Source organism: Salarias fasciatus, chromosome 5 (genome assembly GCF_902148845.1).
Source record: "Salarias fasciatus chromosome 5, fSalaFa1.1, whole genome shotgun sequence".
Lineage (NCBI taxonomy): Eukaryota > Metazoa > Chordata > Actinopteri > Blenniiformes > Blenniidae > Salarias > Salarias fasciatus.
In genome coordinates this window covers 32,346,744-32,363,750 of record NC_043749.1, presented here as the reverse complement: position 1 = coordinate 32,363,750, position 17,007 = coordinate 32,346,744, and the positions used below count along the sequence as shown (strand labels likewise).

General features: G+C 51.4%; 1 protein-coding gene across 2 annotated transcripts in view; it reads left to right on the top strand.

Moving 5' to 3' along the window:
- Positions 1-4,214: 4,214 nt before the first annotated feature.
- The window catches only part of LOC115388132 (semaphorin-3D), a 40,886-nt gene continuing 28,093 nt past the window's right edge, over positions 4,215-17,007 (top strand). For both annotated transcript variants that reach the window (XM_030091075.1, XM_030091074.1), the window contains exon 1: positions 4,215-4,358. The gene's annotated coding sequence lies outside the window, so the exon portion shown is untranslated. The remainder of the gene's footprint in view (positions 4,359-17,007) is intronic.

Sequence of the window (17,007 nt, the reverse complement as noted above, 5' to 3'; positions counted from 1 at the left end):
TGGCAGCGCTGTTCTGTACATACTGGAGCTTCTGGAGGCTCCTGCCAGAGATCCCAGTGAGGAGGCGTTACAGCAGTCCAGCCTGGAGGAAACAAAGGCGTGGACAAGCTTCTCTGCAGCAGGGAGGGAGAGGGAGGAACGTAGTCTGGAAATGTTACGAAGGTGGAAGAAGGATGTTTTGCAAATGGAGGCGACATGATTGTCAAAAGAGAGGTGGGGGTCAAACTGAACCCCAAGGTTTGTAACAGAGGGAGAGAGGGGGATGGAGAGACCAAGGAATGAAACAGAGGTGAGAGGAGAGGAGCGGAGTTGATGAGGAGGACCGGTTTGAATGGCTTCTGTTCTTAAACCGTTAAGCTGCAGGAAGTTTTGACTCATCCACGCCCCTACATCCTCCAGACAGGAGCTGAGGGGGGGGACAGAGGGGGCAGGAGAGCTGTTGGATGAAATTTTGATGTAGAGTTGTGTGTCGTCAGCATAGCAATGGAAGTTTATTGCATGCTTGTTGACGACACAACCAAGGGGAAGCATGTATATGGTAAAGAGGGAAGGACCGAGTACGGAGCCCTGGGGGACCCCACAAGTGACGGTGTGCGGTCTGGATTTTGCCTCCCCCAGAGCCACGTACTCCGTCCTATCAGTGAGGTAGGAGTGAAGCCAGTGGAGGGCAGGACCAGTGAGACCGAGGTAGTGCTGGAGACGGTGAAGGAGGACGTTGTGGTCGACTGTATCAAACGCAGCAGAGAGGTGGAGGAGGATGAGGAGGGAAGTGGAACCAGAACCAGAGGCCATCATCAGGTCGTCTGTAACTCTGATGAGTTCAGTCTCTGTACTGTGGGAGGGGCGGAAACCAGATTGAAATTTTTCGTAGAGATTATTGCTTTTGAGATGATGATGCAGCTGGGAGGAAACAACTTTTTCTAGGAGTTTGGAAATGAATGGAAGGTTTGAGACTGGTCTGTAGTTTGACAGGGGCTCAGGGTCTAATGTGGGTTTTTTGAGAAGAGGTTTTATGACGGCAGGTTTGAGTGTGGGTGGGACGATTCCTTTTGCCAATGAGTCATTTATGATTTTTGTTATGAGATGGCTGATGGATTGATTGTAAACTTTGAGCAGAGGGGATGGGAGAGGGTGGAGGGGGCAGGTGGAGGGTTTGGATTTGCAGATGATTTCCTCGACCTCCTGCTGCGTTGAAGGCGTAAAGTGTGATAAGTGTTGTGTAACTGGTGTTGAAGGAACGTCAGTGGAGGAGCTGTTTGAAGGCGAAAGAGAGGAGCGGATGTCGGCAATTTTTGTGGTGAAGAAGTCAAGAAACCGGTTGCAGTTTGCATCTGTGTGTTTGTGATAAGGAGTGATTTGCGGTTTGAGAATATGGCTGATTGTAGAAAACAGTTGTTTGGAGCTACCTGGGCTACTGTTGATGAGGGCGGAGCGGTGGTCTGACCTGGCCTTGGAGGGCTTCTGCATATGATCTGCGATGTTCCCGGTAAGCCAGCTGACGCACCGTCAGGCCAGATGTTCTGTAGGCAGCTCCAGGACGGCCGGATCGCTCCATCAGTCTCAGCTCATTTGTGAACCGTGGAGCAGAGCGGGAGAAGGTTACTGTCTGTTTTGAGCGGGGAATGAGTGTCCAGGATAGAGGTGAGAGATGAATTGTAGAAGTCCATTAAGTTACTGACAGTTGAAAATGAAGAGGGGGAAAGCTGTTGTAGATGAGAACAGAAGGAAGCAGAATCAATGCTTTTAATGTTTCTGAAGGTGATCTGGTGCCTGGGTTTAGCGAGAAATGATCTTTTGGGGACTCTGAAAGTAACAGCTGAGTGATCAGAAACACCAATATCATAGACCTCAAGATCTGTGAGTGGGAGGGAGTCGGTGATGACGAGGTCTAATGTGTGCCCCCTCCTGTGAGTGGGACCTGTTACGATTGTTCTCAACTCGCGACTTGTTCTGAAACCTGAAACTTTGCTGCCATTGACACAGAAAAAGAAGTTATCACAGTAGAACATTAGCCACAGAGGAGCCGCTGTGAGCTGCTCAGAGCAACTCACCGCTGCCTGGCCCAGCGCTCTGGTTCAGACCGGCCGGGGATCGGACCCCAGCCCTCTCCTCATCAGTTTGATGACAACAGGCTTTATTTGCATAAATAAACACCCAGTCCCGGCTCCAGCCCAGTGTGGGGGGGGGGCAAAAAGTAACGGAGCAACACAAAAACAGAATCCACAGATCAGAGGCGTCGTTTTCTGTTGTTTTTTAAGCACATAGTAGACTGAAAACTTTTTTTTTTTTTTTGACAGAGGGGGCGAGGCAGTCTGCCCCCCCTTGATGCCTGGTCTGCACTTGCAGCAGCACGGGCGCGTCACATGAAAGATGCCAAAATGTAACTTAAAATTATTTTGTTTTTACATTTCATTTATTTCAGTTAACTGAATATGAATTAACACAACGTGACACACAAAAGAAATTATGAATTCTTTTGTTTCTAATAAGAAAAAAAATTACCCCTCTGACAGGCAGGGGGGGCATGGAGGCACAGGCGGGGGGGGGGGGGGGGGGGGGGGGGGGGGGGGGGGGGGGCTAGTGACCCCCTGACGCCGGGCCTGTAAACACCCCCCACGGTGGGAGTCATGAGAAACACAAACATGGAGAACACAGGGCTGTCCGAGTTGGAGGCTGACTGATAACTCCGCCCCACGGCGTGGTCTGCTTCGTCTAGCTCCGCCTACCTCTGGCTTTGCCATCATGAACGCACCTTTTTTTACAGGTGTGGCTCCTTTGGCTCCGCCCACAAATCTGTGGAAACAGCCAAAGACAGTCGGTGTGTGACAACCTCAGAAAAACTCCATCCGTGACTGTTTGAGAAATGTAACAAACACTCAGGAAGGAACTCCAGGTTCCCTCAGTGGTTCTGGTTCTGGTCTGAAGTATTTCCAGGTCAGAGGCCGTGAGAAGATCATCAGTAACTTTCACGAGAGCTGTCTGTGAGGAGCTCTAGAACCTGGTCTCTGGTCTGTGAGGAGCTCTAGAACCACTGAAACGACTGTAGTCGGTGGTTTTTCCAGAATCTTTCTCCAGGACTGCAGAAAAAACGGGAGGGTTGGATGCTGGTCTGGATCAAGGGGGTCTTTTTAGGAGGTTTAGTAACAGAACGTTTCAGGCCTGGAACAGAACCTGGTTGGACTGACATTGACAGAACCCTGGCCCGGTTCTTCTGCTGGTGAGGATCAGTATTCAGCCTGGTTCTGAACAGAACCCTGGCCCGGTTCTCCTGCTGGTGAGACTCTGCCTCTGCAGGAAGCCTCCAGCTGAGCTCCTCTCCTGTCCTCCAGCCTTACAACTTATTTCTTGAATGTGCTGCTCACCCACGACCACAGGAGGGCGCTGTGCATCAGCACGTGGACGACAGGCGGCGGTGTGTTTAATGACGTCCTGGGCTGTTGGAAAACAGAGGACTGAAGAGTGAGCAACTCTTATTGAATGTGATTACAACTAACGCTGTAACGTTACGGTCGCTGCTTTTTATTATACAGTCAAATGTTAATAACAACAACAACAACAATAATAACAATAACAACAATAATAATAATACAACTTAACATTTTAAATGTAATAAAAGAAATAACTTCAAAAGAGCCACAGTTGGCCAAACAACTGTCTTTATTCTTTCTAGCTGAAGTAAAAAATAAAATAAACATTTTTTAAGTACAAATTAAGTTTTGTTCATAAAGTATAACTTGAACTTTTTGTGTTATTCAGTGTGTATTTTACCTAAACTGGAGTCTGTCAGTGTTTTGAAAGCAGATCAGTCATCACCAACGATTGAAATGATTTTATTTCGGGGTTTATCATCCAGCTCTACTGCTGTAATCTGATTACTTTTCCAGCTTCAGCGTGGAGAAGACTTTACTGCAGGTCAGAACTTTGACTCAGTTATCCTCAATTTAGGTAAAAACTGTAAAGAAGAAGAAAAGCAGAAAGACAGCTTAATCGAACGCACTGACTCTCATAATATAACGTTAATAAACACGTTTCCGGTCTGAAATCACAAAGTAACGGAACATATGAGGCGTAATCTGCTGTTTGTTTTGTGTTTCTTTACAAGCGAGCGTGTTGGATGGTGTTGGATGTTACCGAGCGGTCTTTGAACGCATCACGCAGCGCAGCGGAGGAGGTGCTGCGTTCACGGTCTGTCAGTTCAGTCAGTGCGCTCCGGAGAGAGGGCGACCGGACAGAGTCCACTGCATCTGATCCAGGACCACCGGGACCCCCAGCGGGCCGAGGACCTTCAGGACCCCTAGAACTTTCAGGACCTCCAGAACCTCAGCTTCTCCAGGACCTCCAGGACCCAGGGGGATCTGGTGAGTCTTGGACGGTTTGTTTCTGGACTCCTGATGCTGCTCTGAAGGGAAGCTTCTCTCTGGTTTGACTTCAGTTTATTGGAATCCTCTGTTCTCCACGTTCCTCCTCTCACCTGTATGTTTGAAACGAGGTGGTGTGTTTCCTCTGTGGAGGACTGATGGACTCTGGAGGTTTCCAGGACCTCTGGGGGGTCGGATTGGTTCAGTGAACTTTGACCTAACAGGTGTTTCTGGAGGAGCCTCATCAGAACATCTGGATGTCTGGGTTGATTTAGTTTCTGCTGTGGAGATTTTGAGCTCAAAGCTCCGAGTTCAGGAGAAAACCTTCATTTTTATTCTAATTGTTCCTTTAAAAGAGCATGTGTGGAGTTACTGTGGAGACCAGGACCAGGAGCAGGAGCAGGACCAGGACCAGGACCTGGACCAGGACCAGGACCAGGAGCAGAGTCTTGTAGAGTGTAGCTGACATTCAGATGTTGAGAGAAGTTTGGTGGATTTGAGGAGTTTTCAGGGTTCAGTGGAACTTTGAGGGTTTTTAAACGTGTCCAGGCCGGAGACGTTCCGCTGGTCCAGGCCGGAGACGTTCCTCTGGTCCAGGCCGGAGACGTTCCGCTGGTCCAGGCCGGAGACGTTCCTCTGGTCCAGGCCGGAGACGTTCCGCTGGTCCAGGCCGGAGACGTTCCGCTGTTCCAGGCCGGAGACGTTCCTCTTGTCCAGGCCGGAGACGTTCCGCTGTTCCAGGCCGGAGACGTTCCTCTGGTCCAGGCCGGAGACGTTCCGCTGGTCCAGGCCGGAGACGTTCCTCTGGTCCAGGCCGGAGACGTTCCTCTGGTCCAGGCCGGAGACGTTCCGCTGGTCCAGGCCGGAGACGTTCCTCTGGTCCAGGCCGGAGACGTTCCTCTGGTCCAGGCCGGAGACGTTCCTCTGGTCCAGGCCGGAGACGTTCCGCTGGTCCAGGCCGGAGACGTTCTGCAGGAAGGGTTCCCTCCACACCGATTAGACCTGCAGAGGGACCCGGATTCGACTGATCCGGGTCCAGGGGGGCCTGCCGAGGCAGGGGTCTCCAAACTGGTCCAGAAAGAGCCGCTTTGGCTGCTGGTTTTTGTTCCAACCAAGCGAGAGAACACTGGACTCCAGCTGTTCCGCCAGGCGCACAGGTGCAGTCGCCTGAGGAAGTGGGCGGAGTCTGATCTGCTCCAGGTTGGTTGGAACAGAAACCAGAAGCCACGGCGGCCCGTTCTGGACCGGGCTGAGGACCCCTGCTGAGGCTTTGTCCAGATGTTCAGGAAGGTTCCAGAACTCAGCTGGTTCCGTCTGAAAGGAAACGATTAATGACTCTGATTGGACGGTTTGTTTTCATGAAGTCACTGAGAAAAGAACAGCTGATCAGGACCGGGATCAGGACCAGGACCAGGACCAGGACTATGATCAGGAGCAGGACCAGGACCAGGAACAGGACCAGGACCAGGACCAGGACCAGAACCAGGACTATGATCAGGAGCAGGACCAGGATGTAAAGCTCTTTTCAGATTCATGGGGGACAGCACAACGATCTGAACAGTAAAAACACAAAAGAACAAAACCACACCATCAGTCAGACACACACACACACACACACACACACACACACACACACACACACACACACACACACACACACACACACACACACACACACACACACACACACACACACACAGTGATCATGTCCAGGAACAGGATCAGTGAATGTTTCATTTCAAATGGATTCAAAATTAAAACTCTTCTGGTGCGGCGTCAGTCGGTCTTGGTATCGGAGTGTTGTGTGTGTGTCAGTGTGTGTCAGTGTGTGTCAGTGTGTGTCAGTGTTGTCAGTGTGTGTGTCAGTGTGTGTCGGTGTGTGTCGGTGTGTGTCGGTGTGTGTGTCGGTGTGTGTCAGTGTGTGTGTCGGTGTGTGTTGGTGTGTGTCAGTGTGTGTCAGTGTGTGTCAGTGTGTGTGTCAGTGTGTGTCAGTGTGTGTCAGTGTGTGTGTCGGTGTGTGTCAGTGTGTGTCAGTGTGTGTGTCGGTGTGTGTGTCGGTGTGTCAGTGTGTGTCAGTGTGTGTGTCAGTGTGTGTGTCGGTGTGTCAGTGTGTGTGTGTGTGTGTGTTCTCAGCCTCTTGTCTCTGCTGCTGTTTTCTCAGATGAATCTTTTTCTCCTTTCTGCTCCACATGATGAAGCTTTTAACTGTTTCCCTGAAAACAACCAACCTGAGGAGTGTGTGTGTGTGTGTGTGTGTGTGTGTGTGTGTGTGTGTGTGTGTGTGTGTGTGTTCTCGTATTTCTATCCTTGTTGGGGCCAAATGTCCCCACAAGGATAGCAAAACGTGGAACGACGTGCCTTGTGGGGACCTTAGTAGGAGAAACAGTGTTTTCTTGACCATGTTGTTGTTACTGAAAAAAGTAAAAGTGCAAAAACATTTCTTTAGGGTTAGGCTTTGTTGTGGTGTGGGTTAGGGTTAGGGTAAGGGTCAGGGTTAGGGGCTAGACATGAATGGGAGTCAATGGACGGTCCCCACAAGGATAGAAATACAAGACTGTGCGTGTGTGTGTGTGTGTGTGTGTGTGTGTGTGTGTGTGTGTGTGTGTGTGTGTGTGTGTGTGTGAGTAATCCTCCCTCCATTGTCTTTTTTCCTTCCTGTTATGGAGTTTAACCCCCGGCTGTACAGTCTGTGTGTGGGACAGCAGCTTCCTGCCGGCTGTGTGTGTGTGTGTGTGTTTGTGTGTGTGTGTGTGTGTGTGTGTGTGTGTGTCTTGTGTGTGTTGTTTTCCTGCCTGCTGTGTGTCATTGTTCTTGGGTTCCGTGTCGCCGCTCCTGCTGCTGTTGTGATGATGATGAAGCGTCACTGCTGAGGAACGTGACCTAGAACCTCCACACACACACACACACACACACACACACACACACACACACACACACACACACACACACACACACACACACACACCAGGACGCGTCAGCTGGTTCTGAGCCGCAGAGGTTCTGGAGTGCATAAAGGAGGTTCTGTTGTGTATGAAGCAGGTTCTTTTATGGTTCTAACTTTCCCCCCTTATGGAGGCGAATGAAGGGGATTTCAGGCACAGGCCCGGTCCGACCCGGCCCGGTCTGACCCAGCCTGGCCCGGTCCGACCCGGCCCGGCCCGACCCGGCCTGGCCCGGCCTGGCCTGGTCCGACCCGGCCTGGTCTGACCCAGCCTGGCCTGGTCCGACCCGGCCCGGCCCGGCCCGGCCTCTTCCTCTGGTGGGTGGGGTCAAGATGGCCGCTCCTCCCAGGCTCCATGTGCTCCCCGCTCTGCTCCTCACTGACTCGCTCTTTGTGACCCTGGATGGAGTCATTTCAGGCGTCCTGTGTGACGGTGGAGCAGCCAGAGTTTGAGAACCAGTCTTGACGGAGGAGGTTCTGCTGTCGCGGTGCCGCGGTGCCGCTGGCCGGGTTCCCTCCCCGGCCGGGTATCTGCAGGAGAGGCCGGGTTCTGTGCTGCCGTCTCTCGGTTGCTCTTGGCAGGTTGCCCAGTTGCCTTGGTTTCTTGAAACGTGGCGGCGGCGGAGGACACGGCGCGGTCCGCCCGTCCTGTCAGGATCTGTGTCGGCGTTCCCAGAGACTCGGAGCGGTTCCTCACTGGAGCAGGTTCTGCTGTTCCCTCCTCCCAAATCACCTCCTCCTTCGCTTCTTCAGGTCAGGGACAAGAAACTGTCCCAGAGACATTATGAGACACCTTGTCTGTGGACCAGCGGCCAGGCGGCATGTCTCTGCTGTCCGGGTCTGTCCGGCTCACGTCCTCCTCGTCTCCGGAGCTCCGGCTCAGATTCATTCGCTGCAAACTGTTTCAGCGTCGGTTTGACCGCCGCCAGGCTGCAGAGCGTCTCCACAGACCAGGGACGATCCGGCTCCGTCCTCAACCCAGTCCATTCTGGACTCACGTCTTCAGACACTGAGCAGGACTGATGCTGTCAGCAGTCTTCAGTGTCCTCCTCACTGTGTCCTCCTCACTGTGTCCCCCTCACTGTGTCCCCCTCACTGTGTCCCCCTCACTGTGTCCTCCTCACTGTGTCCTCCTCACTGTGTCCTCCTCACTGTGTCCTCCTCACTGTGTCCTCCTCACTGTGTCCCCCTCACTGTGTCCCCCTCACTGTGTCCCCCTCACACAGCGCTCCAGCGTTTAGGCCCGGCTCGCCGCAGAATGACTCTGCTTCATCAGAAACCTCCTCACCCTCCTCACCTTCCTCACTTTCCTCATCCTCTTCATCCTCTTCATCCTCTTCACCCTCCTCACCCTCCTCATCTTCTTCATCCTCCTCATCCTCCTCACCCTCCTCATCCTCCTCATCTTCTTCGTCCTCCTCACCCTCCTCATCCTCCTCATCTTCTTCATCCTCCTCACCCTCCTCATCTTCTTCATCCTCCTCACCCTCCTCACCCTCCTCACCTTCCTCACCCTCCTCACCCTCCTCATCTTCTTCATCCTCCTCACCCTCCTCACCCTCCTCATCTTCTTCATCCTCCTCACCCTCCTCACCCTCATCTTCTTCATCCTCCTCATCCTCCTCACCCTCCTCATCCTCCTCATCTTCTTCATCCTCCTCACCCTCCTCATCCTCCTCATCTTCTTCATCCTCCTCCCTCCTCATCTTCTTCATCCTCCTCACCCTCCTCATCTTCTTCATCCTCACCCTCCATCTCTCATCCTCCTCACCCTCCTCACCCTCCTCATCTTCTTCATCCTCTTCATCCTCCTCATCTTCTTCATCCTCTTCATCCTCCTCATCCTCCTTCACCAGACCGCTGGACCTGAGAGGAGCTGTGGAATCTTAAACCTGAGGAGCTGAGAAGCAGGATGGCGAGCCGTGAGGACATTTCATGTAACACGGGATCCGTCCGTATATTCATTCATTCATTCATTCATTCCTTAAATATTTTCAAATCCTTGGAGGACGGTCAGACGTTAGCTCCCCTTTGTCATAGATATCTTCTTTATTTTCTCTTTTTAAACTTATTCCCTCCCACCCCACCTTTTTGTCTTTTCTCTACCTCTTTGTGTGTGTGTGTGTTGGGGGGGTGCAGTAGAGTTCTTCCTCATTGCAGTACTATATCTATATGTTTTTGTGTTTTTTTCTCAGGTTTTGTTGCAAAAAGTTCAATAAATGAAGTGTGAAAAAAAAGAAAAGAGGGAGGTTCTGGAGTTATGAAGAAGGTTCTGACTCATAGAATCGAGGTTCTGGTTCGTAGAACAGAGGTTCTGGTTTGCAGATCGAACATCGAGCGCTGTTCTGTTTGTTGGAGCTGAATCAGTTTCCTGGTTCTTGACGGAGAACCGACAGACTGCAGACTGGATCCTGTCCGATCCGCGGGTCAAACAGACGAGACGTTCCGACCCGTCCCGCCAGTTCTCCTCTGACCGGCTGCCTGTTCCGGGGGGAACCGGGGTTTGTTCCGGGGGGAACCGGGGTTTGTTCCAGGGGAAACCGGGTATTGTTCTTGGGGGAACTGGGGTTTGTTCCGGGGGGAACCGGGGTTTGTTCTTGGGGGAACTGGGGTTTGTTCCGGGGGGAACCGGGGTTTGTTCTTGGGGGAACGGGGGTTTGTTCCGGGGGGAACCGGGGTTTGTTCCGGGGGGAACCGGGGTTGCGGTCTGAGACGTTCCCAAGCTGCCTGGCAGCTGAACGGACCGTCTGGGTGCTGATCGGATCGGAGGGTTCTGAAGAGCTCCGGACCAGCCGAGCAGGAACCAGCAGAACCCGGCCGTTCTTCAGAACTCCTCCCCCGGGTCCCGGACTCTGCGTTCCTCCTCCAGGTTCCGCCTCTTTGATGTTCCTGAGTTTGGACCCGGCTGCCTGTTCCGATCCGTTCCGGGCCGCTTTACGACGTTCCGGATGCGTCCGTGGAATGAGCGTGCAGAATGTTCTCAGCGGCGGCCCGTTTGATCCCGGTTCCGTTTGCACGCCAGCCTTCATCTGGTTGTCGTTCTGAGAATCATCCTCGGTTCTGCTTCTTCGGCGCATTCTGCGCATCCTCTTCCCGGTTCCAGGTCTCAGGGGGAACGATGATGGTTCACCGATGGTTCCAGGACAGAGGTGGAACCACGGATCAGCTGCCGAAGCTTCAGTAGAACCTCAGGTTCTCCAGGCTCCAGCCTCCAGCAGTCCGAGGTTTCATTCCCGCTTCCGCTTCTCTACTGAGCACGATTCATCAGAATGATGAGTCGCTCCGTGTGGAACGTGTTCTCCGTGTTCTCCGTGTTCTCCGTGAAGGGGATTTAAAGAACAGACGGTCTGGGTGACGATCCGTCACACGGAGCAGGACCGGGAACCGTTACTTCCTGGTAACCTGAGCAGTGGAGCAATGTAGCATGTTCTGTTAGCATGTTCTGTCAGCGTGTTCTATTAGAATGTTTGTATGATCTCCTGATCCTTCAGAGGTTTGTCTCCTGATGAGGGAGGAAGGAGAATCTCCAGGACAACACGTTCCTCCGTTCCACACATAGATCGTAAATACAATGGATCGACCTTCCCTGACGTCCCCCACAGCGTCCCAGATCCCGTTCTGAAGACTCCAGCGAGTCCAGCAGGACGTCTCCATAGTGAACGTTTGAAACCAGGTGTAATGTGATTGGTCCAGCCCGTCACATGACCGCATTACGTGACCAGAGGAGGCGCTGTGATAGGGCCATTTATGCAAAACTTTAACTCGTAAAATAAAATCAGCAGATGATTGATGTGAAAACCAGAGTCTGGTGAAGCAGCAGGGTGGAGAGCCAGAGACCGAGACCAGGACCTGGTCTGGAACCGGGAGCTTTATATGTTTATTTGAACTCTGAAAATCAGCATTTTTGAACGAGTTCCAATGAGACCGGGGCTCTTTTTGAAACCAGCATCATCGCCCCCTGCTGGAATTTCCCCAGAAATGCACCTGTTCTGTATTATCTTCATGTTTCATGAGCGGAGGCCGGTCCTGGTTCCTCAGTGTGTGAGGGGCCGCACAACACATGGTTCATTCTGGCGCTGTCACACACAGATGTTCTCCTTACACACACACACATATTCTCCTTCCGCATACATATATTGTCACTCTTACACACACATTTTTTCTCCTTGCAAACAGTGGTGAGAATCTGTAAATTCTGGATGAATTTGTGATTTGCGTTTTGAGCCTCTGGGGCTTCCGTAGCTACTTGCTGTGCATTGTGTCAGAATTTTTTATTTCTTTCCGTGTTTTTCTGATCGAGGATCATACATGCCAGTTATTACTGAAATCATTGGAGTGTGTACTTTGTATTGAGTAAGTGAAATGTTCACTTTAATTTGTTCCAGTAAGTTCTGTGACTGTTGTGCTAACTGCTAGCATGGCAATGCTTTTTTCCATAGATGTTAGCATTAAGCCATCAGAAGTGTTTTCTAATAATGTAATTTTATTACCTGTTTCTTAAGCAGTGTTGTCACAGATTACTTGAAAAGGTAATCCAATTACTGATTACTGATTACTCATCAAAAAGGTAATCTAGTTACTTTACTAATTACTTCAATATCAAAGTAACTAAGTTACTTTAAAAGTAACTTCGGTACTTTTTACCGATTTCCTCCCTTTGCTGCCTCAACATAAGAATGACAACTGGTTGTTTAAAGGTGCATTAAGGAGCTTTTCCACTTTAAAAATACTTATTTTCCACCATAAATATGTTACACATTTTTAATGATGTGTACAATGAGCCCTGACATATTCATTACAAGTACCTCTAACAGCGCTAAACTGTCACTTGAAAGTTGCAGTGCCGGTCCGGCACCAGAGTTTTTTGGGGGAGAATTTGAGAGGAATGACGTAATGCGCACTCCGGCTGGCCTGATGGAGTTAAGTTTCGTTTTGTCTGCCATTCCTCCGCCAGATGCTTAGTGAGAACAACTGAGCAGTACTGAGGACGGAGCTTCCAGAAAGTCAGACCAGACTGGCTTCTAGCACTGCCACAGCTCCACACAGACTCCACCAGGGAGAAGAAACTTAAATCTCACTTGAGCGCTACTAAACGAGGGAGGAAGGAGTTCCCCTCTTCCGTGCACGCGAGCCACAGGGACGAGTTTTTTACTAAGCTGCATTACGCCCAAGGCCTGCAGGGGGCGCTGTTTCACATAAAATGCGCAAACTCCTTAAAGCACCTTTAAATAATACTTTATTGAAAGTGCACAAACCTGAAACATGAGCATATTTTTTTGTTTCTGTTTCATTGGCTTTACAACAGGAACTGGTGTAGAACACGCTACACCTGCAGGCTGGTCTGACGTCATGAAACTGGAACTGTTTCGGAAAATAAGCTTTATGAGCGAGGCCGATCGCAGAAACCGTAAACAGAGCCGTGCACGCCCGGAGAAGAGGAGCCATCGAGGCGTTTCCTCTGGAGAAGCCGTCCAGCAGGCAGGACGGTCTGGCGCATGCGCGTTTTTCAAAAAGCGAGTAACAGACGTTTGGCTTGACTTTTCTAGAAAATCCTGTATGACACCTTTAATATACGTGACCCGGCGTTCTGTCCTCCCCTGGGAAACGTGACATGCGACGTCACTCCCAGATGCCAGAGAAACATTTTCCCTTAGAAATCCTCGTGTAATGACTCTTGAGTCAAGTCAGTTAAATGTGCTGTTGCACCATTGTTCCTGAAGGTGGCGCTCTAAGATGAGACAGGTGGCTGAAGCCAGCCTGTTGGTGTGATGTTCAGGACTGTTGGAGAGGCTGAGTGGAGCGTGTTGGCGTGGGTTCTGGCCGCTGCAGTAGCCCTGTGTTGATTGATGGTCTGCTTGGCCTCGACCCGGGACGTCTGGGGCTTCGTGGATCGCAGAGCGTTACAATATATTCTGAGGCAATAACAAAATAGTAACGCGCAGTCACTCAGGAAACTAACTGTAATCAGATTACTTGTTTGGAAAAATGAACGCATTAGATTGCTCGTTACTGAAAGAAAGTAATCAGATTAAAATAACGCGTTAATTATTAGCGCGTTAGTGACAACACTGGTCTTAAGGCATCACATCCGTACAGAAAGCATCCTTCACCCTTTACATGGTGGCACAGGGGCTGAGAACCACGGGCCTCATCCTCCAGTCGGGCCTTCTGCAGTGTTAGCATGTTAGCGTTAGCTGCTTGTGCTGCTGAAGCCTCTTGGACGTCGGCAGGTCTGGAGAGTTTCTCTCTGTCCCCCCTGCTGTGAGTCCAGTCTGGAGCAGGTGAACCTGCCCCCTGCGGCTCCGGACACAGGATCAGGATCCTCAGATCCACCACACCTCCATGATGACTGGTCTGAACAGGACCCGCCTGCTGGAGCTTCTCAGCCAATCACAGCGCAAGAAATGATGAACTTCCTTTTCCACTGTACTCACTCGCACAAACACATACATACTTCTTCTACATATATTTAAAGGAGAATATATGTGTGTGTAAGTGTGACAATATATGTGTGTGCAAGGAGAATATGTATGTGAGTGTGAGAGGAGAATATATGTGTGTGTGAGAGGAGGATACATGTGTGTGTGAGAGGAGAATATATGTGTGTGTGAGAGGAGGATACATGTGTGTGTGAGAGGAGAATATATGTGTGTGTGAGAGGAGGATACATGTGTGTGAGAGGAGGATACATGTGTGTGTGAGAGGAGGATACATGTGTGTGTGAGAGGAGAATATATGTGTGTGTGAGAGGAGGATACATGTGTGTGTTATGTCTTGTGCGGCCCCTCAGAACAGCAGCTTCAGTTCCTGGCAGGTTTCATCACGTCTGGTTCTCCTGAACGGTTCTAATGTGGAACGATTCAAAACCACAGAGCAGCAGGCTGCCAGGAAAACATCCTCTGAGCACACACACACACACACACACACACACACACACACTGTCTCTCTCTCGTTCTCTCTCTCTCCCTCCGGTCAGGGCCGGGCTGCTGTGGTTACTTCACTGACCCGGTGCAGGGTGGGAAAATCTGCCGCTCAACATTTGGACTGTAAGAAGAGAACAGCAGCCGGAGGAGACCACACAGGAGGACAGAGGGACAGGAGGACAGAGGGACAGGGGGACAGGAGGACAGGGGGACAGGAGGACAGATGGACAGGAGGACAGGGGGACAGGAGGACAGGGGGACAGAGGGACATGAGGACAGATGGACAGGAGGACAGGGGGACAGAGGGACAGGAGGACAGATGGACAGGAGGACAGAGGGACATGAGGACAGATGGACAGGAGGACAGATGGACAGGAGGACAGATGGACAGGGGGACAGCAGGACAGATGGACAGGAGGACAGATGGACAGGAGGACAGATGGACAGGGGGACAGCAGGACAGATGGACAGGAGGACAGATGGACAGGAGGACAGGGGGACAGATGGACGGGGGACAGCAGGACAGATGGACAGGAGGACAGATGGACAGGAGGACAGGGGGACAGATGGACAGGCAGCCTCGTGATGAGCTGAGAAAATGTTGAGAGGAATGAAAAGGAGTCAGTACTCAAAGGTCAACCAGTCGAGAAGTTAACTAGTCAACTAGTTAACTAGTCGGTGTGTTGATAACTGACCTCTACACCACTGTACTGTTAGCATTAGCATTAGCTGAGAGGAAGATGCTCTATGATCTGGACATCAGAGGAGGAAGATGCTCTAACAGACACACATCAGGACTTTCAGTGAACCTGAACCTCCTCAGACTCCTGGACCTCCTTCAGTTAACTAGTTGCCTTTACTTCCTCTAACTAGTTTTTACTTCCTCTAACCAGTCTCTTTCCTCGGTGACCGGCAGCTTCTGCTCCTCCTGCTAGCTGAATGCTAACATTAGCATTCCTCAGCAGTTGCTGTTTCACTGAGCTCCTGTTGGCGGCGCTGGAAGCCACACTGGAGGACAGAGGCTGAGCGCTAACATTAGCATTAGCATTAGCATTAGTATTAGCATTAGTATTAGCATTAGCATTAGCGTTAGCAGCTGGAGAGCTGTGAGCAGAGCGAAAGAAACGTCCTGAGAGATGAGAGTCAGAAGAGAAGTTCTCAGGAGACAGCAGAACCTCCTCACTGGATCCTTCATCCTGGTACCTCCTCCTCCTCCTCTTCCTCCTCCTCCTCTTCCTCCTCCTCTTCCTCCTCCTCCTCCTCCTCTTCCTCCTCCTCCTCTTCCTCCTCCTCCTCCTCCTCTTCCTCCTCCTCCTCCTCCTCCTCCTCTTCCTCCTCCTCCTCTTCCTCCTCCTCCTCCTCTTCCTCCTCCTCCTCCTCCTCCTCCTCTTCTTCCTCCTCCTCCTCCTCCTCCTCCTCCTCCTTTAGCGGTGAAGAACCTGAAGAACCTGGAGAACCTGAAGAACCTGAGGAACCTTTAGATCCTGAAGAACCTGGAGATCCTGAAGAACCTGAGGAACCTGGAGAACCTGAGGAACCTGGAGAACCTGAGGATCCTGAAGAACCTGAGGAACCTGGAGAACCTGAGGAACCTCGGTTCTCCACCACAAGAACGTCTCCCTGATGAAGAACAGGATCAGTCAGCAGGATTTACTTCATCTTCTCCACTTGTCTCTGAAAACGTGAAGACAGAAAGAATCCAAATCCACCAGCTGTGTGTGTGTGTGTGTGTGTGTGTGTGTGTGTGTGTGTGTGTGTGTGTGTGTGTGTGTGTGTGTGTGTGTGTGTGTGTGTGTGAGATTCAGGACGGAAGTGTTGGCAGAAACACTGTATTGTTGAGTCCTGATAAGCAGTTATTAATTAGAGCTACACAAACACAACCAGACAATGGAGTCTGACACACACACACACACACACACACACACACACACACACACAGCCTCTCCATGTTGGAGTTCAGTGTCCACAATGTCAAATTGTACTTTTGATCAGTCGATGGAGAGTTTGAGACAATGGCTGTGTGTCCACAGGCGGTGCTTTCAGAGTTCACAGGCGGTGCTTTCAGAGTGTCCACAGGCAGTGGTTCCAGTGTCCACAGGCGGTGGTTTCAGTGTCCACAGGCGGTGGTTTCAGTGTCCACAGGCGGTGCTTTCAGAGTGTCCACAGGCGGTGGTTCCAGTGTCCACAGGCAGTGGTTTCAGAGTTCACAGGCGGTGGTTCCAGTGTCCACAGGCGGTGGTTCCAGTGTCCACAGGCGGTGCTTTCAGAGTTCACAGGCGGTGGTTCCAGTGTCCACAGGCGGTGGTTCCAGTGTCCACAGGCGGTGGTTCCAGTGTCCACAGGCGGTGCTTTCAGAGTGTCCACAGGCGGTGGTTCCAGTATCCACAGGCGGTGGTTCCAGTGTCCACAGGCAGTGGTTCCAGTGTCCACAGGCGGTGGTTTCAGAGTTCACAGGCGGTGGTTTCAGTGTCCACAGGCGGTGCTTTCAGAGTGTCCACAGGCAGTGGTTCCAGTGTCCACAGGCGGTGCTTTCAGAGTGTCCACAGGCGGTGGTTCCAGTATCCACAGGCGGTGGTTCCAGTGTCCACAGGCAGTGGTTCCAGTGTCCACAGGCGGTGGTTTCAGAGTTCACAGGCGGTGGTTCCAGTGTCCACAGGCGGTGCTGTCAGAGTGTCCACAGGCGGTGGTTTCATAGTTCACAGGCGGTGGTTAAACCTGAACCTTGCTGCAGGGTCACGGTTCAGAGGTCAAACGTCTGGACAGCCGCTGTGGACGACGGAGCTGT